Genomic DNA, 19,738 nt, shown 5'->3' with positions numbered 1-19,738 from the left:
CAGAAGAGGCTTGTGGAAGGAGCTGGCTTGATTCTCAAGAGAGCTAAGTTAATTCTGCATAATGGAGTAGTAGCCGAGGTCAGAAAGCCAAGACATGTAGACTAACAACTTTTAACAAGAAAGAGCTAAACATCTCAAGAGAGGATAGGGGAAACTGGGAATTTTGTTTCATAAGAAAGAGATTTTTTTTTCCAAGAGGTGTCCAAGAGGGATCCAGTGCCACAGGGCATCCAATTACACCTTGACAAGGGTTATGACTGGATGTGAGGATGGTAACAGGGTTCTATTATGCTAGAATAAATCCAGTAACTAGCGTCTGCGTTTAGGTCCCCTGGACGTGGTGTTTATCTTTGTTTCAGGGTTTAACTTTTTACTTGGTTTTTTTTTTTTTGGCTTTTCATAACCAGAGAAAGATTTTGCAGTAGAGCCAGCACACCAGTGGCTCTGGTGTTGGTTTGGGAATGCATAAGCTGTACTGATCCACCTTCAGCCATGCTCTTCTTTCTTTGGAGCTGGGCCAGCTGACCTGGCATCAGCAATGAAACTGTGCCCAGAGCCTCCTCCCTGCTGCTGCTGCCCAGCAGCTCCTCATTTGCCTTGTCTAATGTACCTCTCTGGGAGAGAGTGTGCACTGGCATTTCTGCCCATTGGGACATTACCTGCCTGGGCCTCCGGTAAAGAGAAAAATCACTATTTAGAAGAATTTGGAATGGTTGCAGGACTCAGGAGCAGATGGTCTTCTCTCTCCTCTGGGAGGGAAGAGATGAACCCTGGAAGAGAAAGAGGAGTTTTCACCTCTTTCAGAATGGTAGTAAAATGTGTCTTCATAGAAGCAGCCATAGATGACCATGGCAGGCAGTGCTCTTGGAGAAGGTCCATGGCAACTGACTATGATGCGGAAGTGGATATGGAAGGCCACAGCAGAGAGTGGTCCATATGTAACCTGAGGGTGCCAGGCCAGAGCCCCGAAGTTGCTAACGGGGACCCTGGGCTTAGAAGTAGTAAACCTCAGTCCTACCCTTCTGATTCCAGATTAAATAAGGTAGTGATAATACAAAGCAATAATAGCAAACTGCTAGCTTTTTAATGCAGCAGGCCCTGCTGGGAGTGCTTTGACATACATAAATTCTTTATTCCATTTAGTCTTTATAGCAACTTTATGAGATAGAAATAATTACAATCCCCATTTTAGAGAAGATCTATGAAAAGAATGCCTGCTCACACCTGTAATCCCAGCACTTTGGGAAGCCGAGGCAGGAGGATCATGAGGTCAAGAGATCGAGACCATCCTGGCCAACATAGTGAAACCCCATCTCTACTAAAAATGCAAAAAAATTAGCTGGACGTGGAGTGAGACTCTGTCTCAAAAAAAAAAAAAAAAAAAAAGCCTGTAGAAGATAAAAGCTTGTTTACATAAAGTACAGAGTGTTAGTTCTAGTAAACCTCCTAGAGGTTTTGGAGGGTTCAGATGGCATCAAATCTGTGCAGCTGTTGTGTATACTTCAAAGTGCTGTCCATACATGAGGGAGTCCCATTGCATCATAGTTTCTCCTGCATTTTTCTTTTCCATTTGTCCTGAACTCCTGCAAGGTGAGTGGCATAAAGCCAATACTACAAGAGAAATCAATGGAAGAGACCCAGCACTCCCCACTTGAAGACTAATCACCCCCTAGGGAAGGTGGTGCACCCCAGTGAGTGATTGCAAAGGAAGGAAAATGGAGTAAGTGCCAGGAGGACAACCCAAAGAAGAGTAAGAAAAAAAAAAAGAAAAGAGAAAAAAACAAAACCTTCTTTCCTTATTGAGAGTCGGGGGAGGTCAGGAAAGGCCCTCTAGGGGAAATTGCTTCTGAATTAAACTCCAAAGGGTCAATAACTGTGCTGTTCTGCTTTATCCCAATAATGACCTACCACTGAATATCCTGTGAATTCCTTCTTTTTCATTTGTTGTTCTGTTTTTTTTTATGTAATTTTAAGGACATGTTTGAAGCCCCAGATGAAAACAGCTCTGCCAGTTCTGTTTGGTCATTACAAGCAGCCTGAAGCCACACAAATTCCAGGGGCGCCATTATCTGTTTGCGAACAACAGACAATCAGGCCAATGAACCGTGTTATTATCATTCCACTCACATCTCTCAAATCATTTTTCATCTCGACTAATCAGGAGATAAAGTTGATCCTTCTCCACTTTCCGCCTCCATCCTCATTTCAGTTCCCTGCAGTTTCACGCTGGGCTGGGCTGTTTGAAATCTAGTATAAAATAACGGAGAAGAGCTATAATTTTCAAATTTGCCCATGGGTAATGTGCATAGTAAATGTAAAGTACTAGCAATTTGGTTGTTTGAGATGCAATAATTTTTTTTTTTTTTACATCAATGTGCAGGGTCTGAGGCAGGCACAAGTTTCCAGAGGCAACATATATCATTGCTGGCCAGAACCCTGGGAGTCCATGGGAGTTACCCAAACAAGGAAGGGAGGAGGCAAGGTGAGGAAGCCAAGGGCCCCCTCAGTGCTGATATCTGTGGAAGTTTTAACACAAGACAGTGGAAAGGGGGGTTAATGGGAGAATCACTGGCTGGTTACCTTGAGGGGTCCTGAAAGGATGCCTTCCCTCCTTTAGAGGATTGACCATGGTCTGGTATCTGACCCCCAATTATGTAGGCTCTGGCTTGATTTTATTACCACTGAGAGTGTGTGCTCTTCCATGGCAGACTCATACTAGGCAAACTCACAATGTTGATGCACAAAACTACAGCTTCCCAGGGAAGGACCGTGGCCACAAGGCCCAAACCATGTACATCAGTATGACAGAACTCTCTCTTCCAAGAGGAAAGCCTCTGTGGGAAGTTAAACCTTAATCCGAAGTCTGCTTGCTGAGAATGGATACATAGCAAGCGGAATCTCACAAGTAGAATAGTAGTGGCATCAGGCTGTCCATCCACCCAAGGCCTGGGTCTGGTCTTAATGGTTTTCCCTCCCCAAGACAATGCTTGCGTGGGCACTAATAGTTCTCTTCTCTGTGACATTCTTTAGTGATGCATTGCTGACTAGTTATTCCATTTACTACGCTGGCTGAGGCAAGTTCTAGAAAATCCTGTCTCTGATGGTTTGAACTTCCTGATGTTTACTGGGTGAACACCTCTGCTCCCCAGACTTTAGGGGAGTCATGTCCCTCAGCTTTGTGGCTGCCCTGCCTGTGAGGGGAGGGGTTGTTGGGGGGGGGTCATTGTGGGGTAGATTTTAGTCCAGGGAAGGGGCCCAAGGATCAATATTTTGACCTTAAATTTTCTGGTTGATTTGGCTGCAGATTTTCTGGGTGACTGTATGTCCTTTAGAAAGTTAGTGTCTCTGAAACTATGACCGTATTTTTTGTCTTAGCAGCCAGAAAGTGGAGAACCAAATTTGCGGCTTTTTCCGGCAACAGTGTAAGATCGTGTGGCATACATTAACTGTGTTGATCCGAGGATCTCTGGGTTTTTGTTTTTTATTTTTTTTCCTACAATCTGCTCAACGATTGTTTTATACTTTTATATTTCTTGTAAGCTGTCTCATTCCATAAACAGAACTGAAAGCTCAAAAATTTCAATGTGCATGCTGGCAATGAATTTCTATATAAAAAAGAGAAATAGCTGTACATTTCTTGGGGCACTTGAGGAAGAAAATGTCATTTTGTGAAGTTCTTTGAACTCCTCTGATAGAAAATGCTATTTTATAGTCCTATGTTAGTGCAAATTGCCTTATCTACGAGAGTTGGCTGAACTCTTGCATATGAGGGAGAAAAATGTTGAAGATGGAATGGGAGTCAGAAGGACTTTGTGCACACAAGGAGGACTTTGTGCACATTGGGAGGACTTTATGCTTGGGGCAAACTTCATGTGTATCTCCTGGGTACAATGGGAGTGTAAGGAGTGGCAAGAGAGTTAGAAGTCTCAGAGTCTCTGATTGAAAATGAAGAACTCCAGGGAGGCACTTTCTAGAAACCTGACTGCTAATCATTAGGAATGTGAAGTTCCTTGTTTCACGGGGTTTACAGACTTGTTTCTTCCCTGTGTTGGGACCGTGGAGATATCTAGCCCAAATTAATTGCAAAGATGAAGAAACTAAGGTCCAAAGACAGGATGTAAGTTGCTCAAGATCACCAACATTTGGCTGCCAAACCAGGGTAGAATCTGGGTTGGGGGTCTTGTGGCATAGCTCATGTTCCCCAGGCTCATGCCTGACGCTTCTCCCACCTAGTTCCAGTTTACTATCTGTTTAATTACACCCTATGAATGTACCATTGTCCTTCCCTCTCCTCACTCCCAGATTGGAGACGGAAAGATGCCTTCAAGGAATATTTTACAACAGACCAGTTTTGTTTATTTCATTGAGGGAATAATTTCAGTGGCAAGTAAGCTTTTTTCAATCTTTTTCTGTTTTTCGATTAATAATTATAGTGGCAAGTAAGATTTTTTCAGTTTTTTCCTGTTTTTCTATCAAGCAATGAAAAACTCAGGTGGACAATCTATTGCTGGCACATCACCCATACATGTGGATGGTGATTCTAGGACCTCCTACTCGGCTCAGCTGTCCTTTGTGTTTACGTGACCTACAATGGTCTCAGGATGCCTGTAGGAGCACCAGCCATATTATTATTTGAATTAAGAAGCATAGAGAAGGGGTTCTGAGTGATCATCATGGCAGATAGGAGGCAGAACTAGATTGCAGCTCTGACTCAAACAGACAGAACAGAATGTGGAGGCTCGCCTTGTGAATTTTAGCTGCAGAATGGCGGCAAGAACAAACCAGGAATCCTGAGAGGACCCACAGACCCTCTGAAGGAAGTGGACTGCTCCTGCAGGACCTGGGAGACACCCCAAATACTGTGAGTGCCCCAACTGCAGAAGTGGGAAAGGGAGATTCTCTGTCCCTGAACATAGACCCTTACTGGGGAAAATGAAAGTCTGGTTTGTGGGAGAAGCCTCTGACTTTACCTGGAGCTGAGTCAATTTAGAGAGCCGAGTGAAATGCAGGGGTAGAGGAAGCAGCAGGGAAAGCCCTGGGGGCTTTCTGGGTCTCCAAGCAAGTCGTTCCTGCTGGCACCACAGAGATCCTTCAAGAGGGTGGCCAGAGGCATGGGGGAAAATGCTGCAGGGAGAAGAAAGTCTCTAGCTGAACTTTGTAATAATTTGAACTGGGCAAAAAGCCTCCTAGCCAGAACTTGGAGGAGGGTACAAATCCAGTGTGCAGACTCTACAGGCCAGGGAAGAGCCAAAGCCCTGTTCTTTTGAAGCTGGGAGGTGGGTAGCCTGAGGCAAGTTCTCAAGCCCTTCTTGCCCATTGCCTGGAAACAGACTGTGGTCAGTGCTGTTAGCAGGGGCATGGTGGAAGTGAGGCCAGCCCTTTGGATTGTGTGGGGACTGGGTAAGGCCTGTGACTGCTGGCTTTCCCCCACTTCCCTGACAACCTGCATGACTTAGCAGAGGCAGCCATAATACTCCTAGGTATACAACTCCAGTGACCTGGGAATCTCACTTCCAGCACCCACAGGAGTCACAGAAAGACCTGCCTAAGGAGAGTCTCAGCTCAGACACTCCCAGCTCAGCCCCCACCTAATGGGCCTTCCCTGACCACCCTGGTAGCTGAAGACAAAGGGCATATACTCTTGGGAGTACTAGGGCCCCACCTACTGCCAGTTCCTCTCCATAATAACCCAGCTGATGCTCTCTGGAAAACACCACCTCCTGACAGGAGGCCAACCAGCACAAAAAGAGAACATTAAACCACCAAAGCTAAGGACCCTCACAGAGTCCATTTCATGCCCCTGCCACCTCCACCAGAACAGGTGCTGTTATCCATGGCTGAGAAATACCCAAGGACAGTTCATATCACAGGACTCTGTGCAGACAACCCCCAGCACCAGCCCAGAGCTGGGTAGACTTGCTGGGTGGCTAGACCCAGAAGACAGACAACAATCACTGCCACTCAGCTCACAGGAAGCCATATCTATAGGAAAAGGGGAGAGTATTATATCAAGGGAGCACCACGGGACAAAAGAATCTGAACAACAGCCTTCAGCCCTAGACCTTCCCTTTGACACAAATGAGAAGGAACCAGAAAACCAACTCTGGTAATATGACAAAAGAAGGTTCCTTAACACCTCCAAAAAACCACACCAGCTCATGAGCAATTGACCCAAACCAAGAAGAAATCCCTCATTTACCTGAAAAAGAATTCAGGAGATTAGTTATTAAGCTAATCAGGGAGGCACCAGAGAAAGACAAATCCTAATGCAGGGAAATTTAAAAAATGATACAAGAAATGAAGGGAGAAATATTCAAGGAAATAGATAGCATAAAGAAAAAAACAATAAAAACTTCAGTGAACACTGGAAACACTTACAGAAATGCAAAATGCTCTGAAAAGTCTCAGCAATAAAATTGAACAAGTAGAAGAAAGAAATTTAGAGCTCAAAAACAAGGCCTTCAAATTAACTCAGTCCAATAAGACAAAGAAAAAAGAATAAAAAAATATGAGCAAATCCTCCAAGAAGTCTGGGTTTATGTTAAGTGGCCAAACCTAAGAATAATTGGTGATCCCGAGGAATAAGAGAAATTTAAAAGTTTGGAAAACATACCTAGGGGAATAATCAAGAAAAACCTCCTCAGCTTCACTAGAGACCTAGACATCCAAAAACAGGAAGCACAAAGAACACCTGTGAAATTCATTGCAAAACAGTCATCACCTAGGCACATTGTCATCAGGTTATCTGAAGTGAAGATGAAGGAAAGAATCTTAAAAGTTGTGAGATAGAAGCACCAGATAACCTAAAAGGAAAACTGATCAGATTAACAGAAGATTCTCAGTAGAATCCTATAAGCTAGAAGATATTGGGGCCCTGTCTTCAGCCTCCTCAAACAACCATTGTCAGCCAAGCAGTTTGTATACAGTGAAACTAAGCATCATATACAAAGGAAAGATACAGTCTTTTTCAAACAAACGAATACTGACAGAATTTGCACTACCAAGCCACCACTACAAGAATTGCTTGAAAGGAGCTCTAAACCTTGAAACAAATCCTGGAAACACATCAAAACAGAACCTATTAAAGCACAAATCACATAGGACCTATAAAACAAAAATACAATTTAAAAAGCAAAAAAAAACAAGGTACACAGGCAACAAGTAGTATGAGGAATACAATGGTACTCACATCTCAATGCTAACGTTGAATTAAATGGCCAAAATGCTCCACTTAAAAAATGCAGAACTGCAGAATGGATAAGAACTCACCAACCTACTATCTGCTGCTTTCAGGAGACCCACCCAACACATAGGCACTCACATAAACTTAAAGAAAGGTGTGGAAACAGGCATTTCATGCAAATGAACACCAAAAGCAAGCAGGGGTAGTTATTCTTATATCAGACAGAACAAACTTTAAAGCAACAGCAGGTAAAAGAGACAAAGAGGGACATTATATAATGGTAAAAGTCTTTGTCCAACAGGAAAATATCACAATCCTAAACATATATGCACCTAACACTGGAGCTCCCAGATTTGTAAAACAGTTACTAATAGACCTAAGAAATTAGATAGACAGCAACACAATAATAATGGAGGACTAAAGTATTCCACTGACAGCACTAGACAGAAAGTCATCAAGACAGAAAGCCAACAAAGAAACAACGGACTTAAGCTATACCCTGGTGCAAATGGACTTAACCAATCGATATAGAACATTTCATCCAACAACCACAGAATACACACTCTATTCAACAGTGCCTGGAACTTTCTCCAAGATAGACCATATGATAGGCCATAAAACAAACCTCAATAAATTAAAGATAATTGAAATGATATCAGGCACTCTCTCAGACCACAGTGGAATAAAACCAGAAATCAACTCCAAAAGGAACCTTCAAAACCATACAAATACATGGAAATTAAATAGCCTGCTCCTGAATAAGCACTGGGTCAAAATGAAATCAAGATGGACATTGAAAGTCTTCAAACTGAACAACAATAATGACACAACCTATCAAAAGCTCTGGGATACAGCAAAGGCAGTGCTAAGAGGAAAGTTCATAGCCCTAAATGGTTACATCAAAAAGAATGAAAGAACATGAAGTGACATTCTAAGGTCATACCTCAAGGGACTAGAGAAACAAGAACAAACCAAACCCAAACCCCCAGCAGAAGAAAGATAACCTGAGCAGAAGTGAATGAAATTGAAATAAACAAACACAAATAATACAAAAGATAAATGAAACATAAAGTTGGTTCTTTGAAAAGGTAAATAAAATAGACCATTAGTAAGATTAATTAAGAAAAGAAGAGAGAAAATCCAAATAACTTCATTAAGACATGAAATGAGAGACATTACAACTGACACCACTGAAATAAATACAAAGATCATTCAAGGCTACAGCAAACACCTTTATGTACATAAACTGGAAAACCTAGAAGAGGTGGATAAATTCCTGGAAAAATGCAATACTCCTAGCTTAAATCAGAAAGGATTAGATACCTTGAACAGATCAATAACAAGCAGCAAGATTTAAAGGGTAATTTAAAAATTACCAGGCAGACACGAGGACACCCAACTCTCAAATTGTCTGAAGAGCATTCTCTCAAGAGGTGAGGCTCTGAGTCGGGCTCTATGCTGTGTACCTTCTGGACTGGCTCAGCGTTTTAGACAAGCAGCAGTTTCTCATTCTTCGCCTGGAGAATCATGCATCCAACATCAAGTACACCATGCACAAGGTCTTCCAGTTTCTGAACCTAGGGCCCTTAAGTGAGAAGCAGGAGGCCTTGATGACGAAGAGCCCTGCATTCAATGCACGGCGTCCCGAGGACCGGAACCTGGGGCCCATGTGGCCGATTACACAGAAGATTCTGCAGGATTTCTACAGGCCCTTCAACGCTAGGCTGGCACAGGTCCTCGCCTACAAGGCATTTGTGTGGAAGACAACGTGAGAGCTGAACTCATGCTGCACGTGCTGGGCCCGTCTGTGCCGTCGTCACCAGGATTTTACAAATCTCTCTTTGCGGGGAACTGTTTCACTCATGGTGTGAAGAACCCCAGGACTCCGCCACTCTAGGCACACATGAATTAGAACCATTTTGGGATTTCCTTTGTGATGTTCAAGAGCTCAGCAATGGACCCCTCACAGAGCTTTTCTATCTGAGGCCAGCAGAGACTCCAGTTTCTCAAGAATCCAGCTCTGCTCCAAGAGTCTCCTGAAGCGTGGGCAGGCAGCCAGCTTGTCCTGCACTGGGCATGGAGAGAACGCCCGGGGAGGCAGCCCTGCCCTGCCCTGCCCTGCCCTGCCCGCCTCTGCCTTCTGGAGAGCCTGCGTCTGGGTGCTGAGTCAGCACGCCAGAGGTCACGCCACAGGCCTAGCTGGAAGTCACACTTCACATTCACTTCTTTTCCCCCTAGAGATGGGGTCTCGCTGTGTTGTGCAGGCTGTCTATATTCAGTGGCTATCTTCACAGGTGTGATCATATCACATTTCCTTCTGAAACACTCTAGTTGAGATCGCAAAATTCATTGGGACAGAGAACCGCAGTCTTTTGAGAATGGAGGCTCTTCTATTTTTTTTTTCTCCTTTACTCCAAAGTCAGCCCTGCAGTTTCTTCAGATGTAAACCCTGTTACCTTATCGTTTCCAAAAGGAAAAAAATAAGTCAGTTTTTGGCAGCACCTTCATCTCTCTGACCTATTCCGTCCTGTGGACTTTACTTATGTTAACACAGAAAATGAATGCATTTAAAACAAACCACTTTCTGCATTTGACCAGCCCTCGCTCTCTCTCTGCTGCCTCTTTATACTTTGTCTCAAGAAACTCAGTTTATAATTGGAAGGGAGATTTTTACTGTTAATGCCAGAATGAGCAACCGCAAGGAATTGAACGCTTCATGGAAAATCTAGGTAATTCAAGCCCTCATCAGTTTTACAAGATCATCAGAGAAACAGAGGATTTTAATCTTTAGTTCTGGCTGGCTACAGGCTCCATTTCTCTGCCTTCCCATTGGGAAGAGTTTATTTCCACATTCTCTACTAGGTGTGGTCGAAGCTCCTCACCCAGCTAAGGGACTGCAGATACTCGTGTCCTGATTCTGAAATACAGTGCACAAGCTGAGCTTGGGCTGAACACGGCACATTGAGATTTGGAATGAGATTTTTAAGAGCTGTGTTCTTCATGGAACCTTCCAGGCTACTGGCAGCTTGGTTTACCAATGGAGGGGCTAGAGGTCTTGTCATGTCTTGGAAGTCACAGGGAAGACAAGAGAAGGCTTGAGCACCCTTGGCAACAGCGCAGATGGGACCTGGATGAAGCTTTGCACTCAAGTGTTGTCAAGGGAAGCTTCTTGTGAACCAAAGTTCCCAGGCCAAGATCTCATCCACCAAAGCCAGAAAGGGCAAGCACCTGTCTCCCCAACTCTAACTTGCACGTGTGAGACAGACTGGGTTTTGGGGCTGGGAGGATCTGCAGTCACTCAGCCGTCTCCTTCTGGTGCTGTTGTCTTTCTGCCATTGGAGAAGGGACACAGCCTGTTTGAAGGTGTGCAGAGGGTTCAGCACTGGGATGGTTGGGGCTGTTTCTGCTACTGAAGGAGCTGTGTATCCTTTACGCCCACCGGCAGGGACAGTTCCCTGCTCCTCTATAAGCGGCACTGGGAGCAGCCACCAGCAGGGAAACCTGGCTTGAGCACAAGGATGCTTCAGGGAGAGATCACTTCAGTGTGTGTGTATATTTATTTGCAGTACAGCGAGATTGTGTGTGTGCGCGTGCATGCACATGTGGGTGGGTGCATCTTCTGAGTGGGTTCTGTTCAGTTGCTGATGAGGCTCCTCTACTCTGGACAGAACCCTTGTATAGATTAATTTCTCTGTCAATTAACTTGTCATTTTCAGTACATGTTTTACTATTCTACACCAACCATAATTACAACAAGGGGTTTTTCTTATGCACTCCTATGCATGTGAATAACATGTGGTGTAATTCTGCTTCTTACAGAAGTATTACTGGGGGTATTACTTCCAATATTATTTGGTTTATTAAGCGAATCTTTTTTATATATGCAGGCCCATCCCTTCTGTGCCAGTCAATGCCATCCGGACATGGTCTTTCCCTCCAAGGGCCTTTCTCAGAGGGCACATCTGCTGCCTCTGCTTCCTCTAGTTCAATGCCCAGCTCTTGCTGACAGCACAGGTTCCATTCTGTGTGGTGGTTCTCGAGCCTGTCATTCAAAACCAAAGTGAATTGGAGCATTTCTCATGACATGGTATTGAAGTTCCTTTGTGTTCTCAAAAGCTGTGTACCAGATTGTGTTAAATCATAATTCCTTGGTCCTGTAAAATATGTTAAGTGAATCGCAGTTATGCTATACTTTTATTAATATTTAACATAATTAAAGATGGGTCCATATGAGTGAAAAAATAAAAATAAAAAATAAAAATTACTAACAAAAAAAAGTCCAGAACCAGATGGATTCACAGCAGAATTCTATCAGACAGTCAAAGAAGAATTAGTACCAATCTTTTTGTCACTATTCAACAAGACAGAGAAAGAGGGAACCCTTCTTAATTCATTCTATGAAGCCAGCATCATGCTAATATCAAAACCAGGAAAGGACATAACCAAAAAGAGAAAACTACAGACTAATATCTATAATGAACATAGATGCTAAAATCCTTAACAAAATACTACCTAACAGAATTCAACAACATATCAAGACAATAATCTACCATGATCAAGTGGGTTTTATAGCAGGGATGCAGGGGTGGTTTAACATACACAAGTCAATAAATGTGATACATCACATAAACAGAATTAAAAACAAAAATCACATGATCATCTCAATAGACGCAGAAAAAGCATTCAACAAAATCCAGCATCTTTTTTGATTAAAACTCAGCAAAATGGGCATATAAGTGACATATCTTAATGTAATAAAAGCTATCTATGACAAACCCACAGTCAACATAATAGTGAATGAGGAAAAGTTGAAACCTTTCCTTCTGAGAACTGGAACAGGACAAGGATGTCCACTCTCACCACTCCTCTTCGACATAGTACTGAAAGTCATAGCCAAAGCAATCAGACAAGAGAAAGAGATAAAGGGCATCCAAATCAGTATGGACAAAGTCAAACTGTCACTGTTTGCTGACAATATAATTGTTTACCTTGAACACTCTAAGGGATCCTCCAGAAAGCTCCTAAAACCAATAAAAGAATTCAGCCAAGTTTCCAGATACAAGATTAATGTGCACAAATCAGTAGTTCTTCTATATAACAACAGCAACCAACTGGGGAATTAAATGAAGAACTCAACCCCTTTTACAATAGCTGCAAAAATAAATAAATAAATAAAATACTTATGAATATACCTAACCGAGGAGGCAAAATACCTTTGCAAGGAAAACTATAAAACACTGCTGAAAGAAATCACAGATGACACAAGCAAATGAAAACACATCCCATGCTCATGGATAGGTAGAATCAATATTGTGAAAATGACCATACTGCCAAATGCAATCTACAAATTAAATGCAATTTTCATCAAAGTAGCACTGGAAGTTTTCATAGAATTAGAAAAAACACTTCCAAAATTCATATGGAACCAAAAGAGAGCCCACATAGCCAAAGCAAGACTAAGCAAAAAGAACAAATCTGGAGGTACCACACTACGTGATTTCATACTACACTATAAGGCCATAGTCACCAAAACAGCATGGTACTGGTATAAAAATAGGTACATAGGCCAATGGAACAGAACAGAGAACCCAGAAATAAACCCAAATACAGCCAACTGATCTTTGACAAAGCAAACGAAAACATGAAGTGGTGAAAAAACATTCTTTTCAACAAATGATGCTGAGGTAATTGGCTAGTCAAATGTAGGAAAATGAAACTGGATCCTCATCTCTCACCTGATATACAGATCAACTCAAGATGGATTAAGGACTGAAATCTAAGACCTGACACTATATGCATTCTAGAAGATAACATTGGAAAAACCCTTGTAGACATTGGCTTAGGAAAGGATTTCATGACCAATTACCAAAAATTGAATGCAATAAAAACAAAGATAAATAGTTGGGACTTAATTAAACTAAAGAGCTTTTGCATGGTAAAAGGAACAGTCAGCAGAGTAAACAGATAACCTACAGAGTGGGAGAAAATCTTCACAATCTATACGTTTGACCAAGGACTAATATCCCGAATCTACAACGAACTCAAACAAATCAGCAGGAAGAAAACAATCCTATCAGAAATTGGGCTAGGGGGAGGCTGAGACGGGCAGATCACCTGAAGTCGGGCATTTGAGACCAGCCTGGCCAACATGGTGAAACACTGTGTCTACTAAAAGTACAAAAATTAGCTGGGCATGGTGGCACACACCTGCAATCCCAGCTACTCAGGAGGCTGGGGCGAGAGAATTGCTTGAATCCAGGAGGCGGAGGTTGCAGTGAGCCAAGATCATGCTGCTACACTCTAGCCTGGGGGACAGAGTGAGACTCTGTCTTAAAAAAAAAAAATTTAAAGTGGGCTAAGGACATGAATAGACAGTTCTCTCAAAGGAAGATATACAAATGACCAACAAACATATGAAAAATGCTCAACATCACTAACAGTCAGGGAAATGCAAATCAAAACCACAAGAATCTCTTACTCTTGCAGGAATGGCCATAATCAAAAAGTCAGGAAACAGTAGATGTGGACGGGGATATGGTGATCAGGGAATACTTCTACACTGCTGGTAGGCATGTAAACTACTACAGTCACTATGGAAAACAGCATGGAGGTTCCTTAAAGAACTAAGAGTAGAACTACCATTTGATCCAGCAACCCCACTACTGGATATCTATCCAGAGGAAAACAAGTCATTACACAAAAAGATACTTGCACACGCATGTTTACAGTAGCACAATTCACAATTCAAAATCATGGAACCAACCCAAATATGTCCATCAATCAATGAGTGGATAAAGAAACTGTGAAATATATATTTATAATGGAATACTACTCAGACATAAAAATGAATGAATTAATGGAATTTGTGGTGACCTGGATGAGATTGGAGTCTATTAGTCTAAGTGAAGTAAATCAGGAGTAGCAAACCAAACATTGTGTATTCTCACTGGTATGTGGGAGCTAAGCTGTGAGGATGCAAAGGCATAAGAATGATACACTGGACAATGAACTTTGGGGACTTGGGGAGAAGGGTGTCGGGGTGAGGGATAAAAGACTACAAACAGGGTGCAGTGTACACTGCTCAGGTGATAGGTGCACCAAAATCTCACAGATCAGCACTAAAGAACTTACTCGTGTAACCAAATACCACCTGTATCCCAACAACCTATGAAAAAAAATTTTTTTAAGAAGCATAGAGGAGTAAGAAGCACAGTAGCATGTACAATCTTATTCAGACTCCTTTAAAAAGTTTCTTAGAACCAGCTCCCTACAAGTGACTACGTCACATGTCTACTTTAGTTATAAAGGAGGCTGGGAAATATAGTTTTTAGCTGAGTGTTTTATTGCCGGAATAAAATTGGAGTCTATTAGAAAGGAAGAGAGTAGAGTGGATATTGAGCAGAGAACCTTTATTCTCTGACACTTTTATGATCATGGGTAAGTTAATTAACCTTTTAAAGTTTACTCATCTATAAAGTGGAAATTAAATAAGGTTAAATATGAAAAGTACTTAGCAAAGTATCTAGCACAGAGGAAATGCTAAAAAAAATACAGACTATCCAGAATATACAGCAGTATTAGCTGGTTTTTTGTTTTTGTTTTTGTTTTTTTTTTTGAGACGGAGTTTCGCTCTTGTTACCCAGGCTGGAGTGCAATGGCACGATCTCCGCGCACCGCAACCTCCGCCTCCTGGGTTCAGGCAATTCTCCTGCCTCAGCCTTCTGAGTAGCTGGGATTACAGGCATGCACCACCATGCCCAGCTAATTTTTTGTATTTTTAGTAGAGACGAGGTTTCGCCATGTTGACCAGGATGGTCTCGATTTCTTGACCTCGCGATCCACCCACCTCGGCCTCCGAAAGTGCTGGGGATTACAGGCGTGAGCCACTGTACCCAGCCCGTATTAGCTGTTTTATAGAACATAAAACATTTCTCATTATCACTAAGGTGGAAGTGAGAACTATTTTTGGAAGGAGGAAAGAAGTTACAGAATTTGGAAGGCAGATATTTTATTTCCTCTTTCAGCCAGCATGTTGGGTGATAAATTTTCGGAGGTGTTCTGGAAGTTTTCTTCTTCAGGGGCCCTATGTAACATTTAGGGGACTTGAGAGAATGAAGGTGGGTACTCTGCTTAACCATCACCTCTTCCCAGAAGACGTCTCTGAACCATCAGCCTGGGCTAAAAGCGCCTCTAGGAAATTCTCGATATGTCTGCCTCTCCCTAGTTATGAGCTATTGAGAATAAGAGCTGTGTCTTAGTCACCTTCCAAGGGCCCAGCACAGTGCTGGGAGCATGGTAGAAAGTCATTAAATGCATATTGCATTGGGAGTAATGCTTTGGGCTAACTCCTTCAATGCCTTCCATGGCCAGATGCAGAAAAGCCTAAAGCTTTCATTCCTAAAAGTCTTTGCTGTTGGAGGAGTCTTCTGGAAAATGAGACAGCCATTCAAGTTTCTCCGTGCTACATGCCACCAGGGAATGTCCAAATACCCAAAAAACCTTCAAGTTATAATTGGAAATTACAAAAGTGGAAAGACGGGCACGATGCTGATATTTTCAAGGTCATGGCCATGGTAAGTGTCTCTGGGAGTTAGTATCGTATAGGGGATTCACACTGAACCTAGAAGCAGGTCTTGAGTCCAAATTTTGGTTCTGCTACTTGGTTACTAGGATAACAGAGAAGACCAAGTTAATATTTTGTCTTTATGGTGAGATAAAAACACTCATGGATGGGAAGATTTTGCACTGAATGTGAGGGACCACCACAGCTGTGACTGTTGATACTCATGAAACCAGTACTGGCTCCTGATATCCACCTTATGGAGTGTATTAGTTTTCTATGACTGCTGTAATGAAGTACCACAAACTTCGTGGCCTAAACAACAGAAATTTATTGTCTCACTGTTTTGGAGGCTGGAAGTCGGAGATCCAAGCATTGGCAGACTTGGATCCTTCTGAGGATTTTGAAAGAGAATTGGGTCCATGCCTCTCTCCCATCTTCTGGTGGCTTGCTGGTGTTCCTTGGCTCATAGAAACATCACCTTGATCTCTGCTTTCATCTTCACATGGCTGAAATGCACATGTGTATTTCAATCTTCGAATTTCCCCTTTCTATAAAGACACCAGTCATATTGGATTAGGGCCTTCTCTAATGACCTAATTTTAACTTGACTATCTTCATGAAGACTCTCCCTCCAATTAGCCTTACATTCTAAGATTCTGGGGGTTAGGATTTCAGCATATGAGTTTTGTGGGGCATATTTAACTTACAACACTGGGGATCATGAAAGGTCAATAAATGAATAAATAGGTTATTTTTGATCTGAAGATGAAAGTCTGAACTTTATTTAGTTTATGGTGAATGTGGAGGCTACAGCCATCTTTCCTAATTCAGGTTTCAATACTTGCTAACTCTATCCTGTTTAACTTCTTGAGTGTCAGTTTTCTCATTAATAAAATGAGAATCTTAAAAACATTCTGCTAAGTTTGTTGAGTTTATCACATGTGATGGCATATGGTAAATGACAATTCTCTTTCTTCAAACACTGTTAGATAAAGTCAAGAGACCAGAAAAGGGGTGGTGGTGGGCACTGGGCTTCATAAAGCAGTGACGTTACTTTTTCTTGCTATATTGTTTTTGTGAAGAGCTATTTGAGTTTGATGCTTTGGAAATGGAAAGCAAGCAGTCAGAAAGCTTTTTGAGCTGACAGGAGACAAGCTCTTTGATAATCCATCATCTTAAATTACCTACCCTGGATCACGTCCTGCTATTTTTGCTGATGATTTCACCAATAATGACTTCTATTAACTTTCAATGTGCCTTTTTTTATAAAGAGATGATTCGTAAATAAAAATATCCTCCCAGACTCTGTTTATGACCTTGAGAATTATGAGATTTTGATTTATCATTCCAATACTTTGCACTTTTACAATACATGACCAAAATATATCGAAAAAGAAATTTTGAGTAAGTGACCTCATTCATTGTGATGAGGTGGAAGGTGATTCTGAAATAATATGATTCAATCTCCACATTTTTTAGATGAAGAAACTGAGGAACAGATTAGGAGACTTTCCTGAGGTTGCCCAGCAGGCAGAACCTGGACTAGAACCTGGGAGTTCTACCTCCCGGTCTTTACAAGTTCCTTTACTTTATTCTCTGTGCTAATTAACGTTTTAGGCAGGACCCTTCTGCTTCCTGGTTCTCAGTCCCCGCTTGTAAGAGGGACTGGAGTCAGATTCTGCTCTGGCATTGCTTCACAAGGCCACAGTCAGGCAAATTCCACGTGTCCATCCTGCTCCTCAAAGCAGAAGGTCCTCCCTCCTCTCCCACTCAGCCCACCACCCTAGTGTCTGAGCCCTATGGCAGCACAAGAAGGCAAAACCTGACCCAGCTAGTAAGCTTATAGTGGTGACTTTCAACTTCATCCAGAAACCAGTGGCTCTGGCAGGTGTTCCCTGTGATAAAAACACACAAAACTAAATCATGTTGCTGAAAATGGCTCTCATGCAGTGGAGTATGTAAACGCTCTTCAAATGGTGGCAAATTGGAACCTCACCCTATGTTACTAGTGTAGTAATCTTGGTCAAGTTACGTGAAATCTAAACAAAGTTACTCAGTTGTTTCATTAGTAGTGACAATAAAAATAGCTCAGGTAGAAGGTTGTTGTATTAAATGAGATAACGTAGGTAAAGCACCTACAGAAAATGTGGCACATGGAAACCATATTAGTAAAAATATTTTACAAGAGAAAATCGAAGTGAAGCAGTGGCTCTGAGCCTGTTCTAGATCTGCTGGAAGCCATCTCCCCCACAACACACATACATATGCAAACGTACGAACAGTTTTTGGGAGGAGTGTTATAACATTCCTGAGACCTACACAGACCTTAGGGACCCATGGATTTCTGCTTAAGAACTCCTGGAGAAAAACTCCATAAGGCTCTGCTTTATTAGTTATTCAGTAAAATTTCTTAAGTTTGCCTGACAACTAGAAAAGCACTACCTAGATGTTCCATAAATCAGTTGAATCATGATGTTGCAAGAACAATACTCTTTGCAAGGGCCTGCAGTAGAGTAAGAGGAGGAACTTTGATGGGAGAAATAAAAAGTCCCACATTTCACATTAACTCACAATCCAGTTAGCAGTTATCAAAAAATAAGGAATAAAGTGCCTCATTATGATTCTACAAAATTAGAGAATGCCAAATGTGAGATGTTAACAGTTTTTAGAGTCTGAAACCCAGAGATGTCAAAGTGATCTCTTGGCCTCCTGGCCATGCTGACCATGACCCTCCATTTGCATGGGGATGAGCCTGCCCAGAGCTGCTCAAGCCCCTCTGCAAATAGAAGTGCAAGGTTGTCTTGTTCCCCAATATGCCCTTTGTGGAGTTAGGAAGAATCTATTTAACTAGTTGGCTCATTTGTTTGTTTTCTAGAATCTTTAACCAACTCTTTTCTGAAACTCATGGTTCCAATCTGAGTACGACTGTGCTCTATCTAGACACTCCTTGTTGATAGCACAGACATTTACTGAGACCCTCTACATGTAGAGCTATGTGGTGAGCTGTGTTTTGAGGGATGCAAAGAGAAGTCATTCTTTATGTTTGTTTTTACTGTGAACTGAATTTTCCGGTTTATACTCTTTCTGTTGAACACTCTTCCTGGATATACTTTCACTCCAGTTATTTTATTTGCAACATTCAGAAAGATTGTGAGGAATATCTGATGGTGCTTTGTATTCCTGTTTCACAGATGAGCCCGAGGCACAGAGAGGATGCATGTTGCTCTGGGTCATAGTAAAAAGAAAGTGTATGTACTCTCATTTCAAATGCAACCACTTTCTACTGTACAGAATTGCCCTCCACTTGCTTGGTTTAATATGAGAGAGACCTTTATGCACAATTGACTGTAATGGAAGGCAACACAGAGGAACCATGGGAGTTCAAAGAGAAAAAGAGATACCTTTCAATGGTCCAAGGGGAGGGATCAGAGGAGATTCTGGGGAGGGAAGCTTGTTGGTTTTTCCCTGTTGACATCTCTAATAGAGATTAAGGGAGAAGTGACTGAGCAATCTCTTTACTTCTTCCAATTCTGAGAAGACCTGCAGCTGATCTACATCTATGTATAGCTGTAGCTGATTCATATCTTATATGGCACATGCATGATTAGTTTTCAGATAAAGTAATTATTCATTCATGGAACAAATATTTAATACTCCTTTTGGCTACCATTCTCATAATAGAGTAGGAGACTCAGTGATCACAGTAATGATTCCAAATCTACAGATGTGTGTGTGCACACACATGCATGCACACACATATGTTTCTTTTTCTGCTGAACCAATCATTTCTGTTTAAGTACCCATCACTGTATCCACATTAGTTCCTGGGCCACACAAAAGAACCACAAACTCATTGTCTTACAGTTCTGGAGGCCAGAAGTCTGACATTAGGTGTCAGCTGAGTTTGTTCCTCTGGAGGCTGTGAGGATGAATTAGCCTCCTTTCCTCTTTCCTAGCTTCTGGTGTTTGTGGCAATCTCCAGCATTCCTTGG

Source organism: Callithrix jacchus, chromosome 15 (assembly GCF_049354715.1).
Source record: "Callithrix jacchus isolate 240 chromosome 15, calJac240_pri, whole genome shotgun sequence".
NCBI lineage: Eukaryota > Metazoa > Chordata > Mammalia > Primates > Cebidae > Callithrix > Callithrix jacchus.
This window is presented reverse-complemented; position numbering follows the sequence as displayed.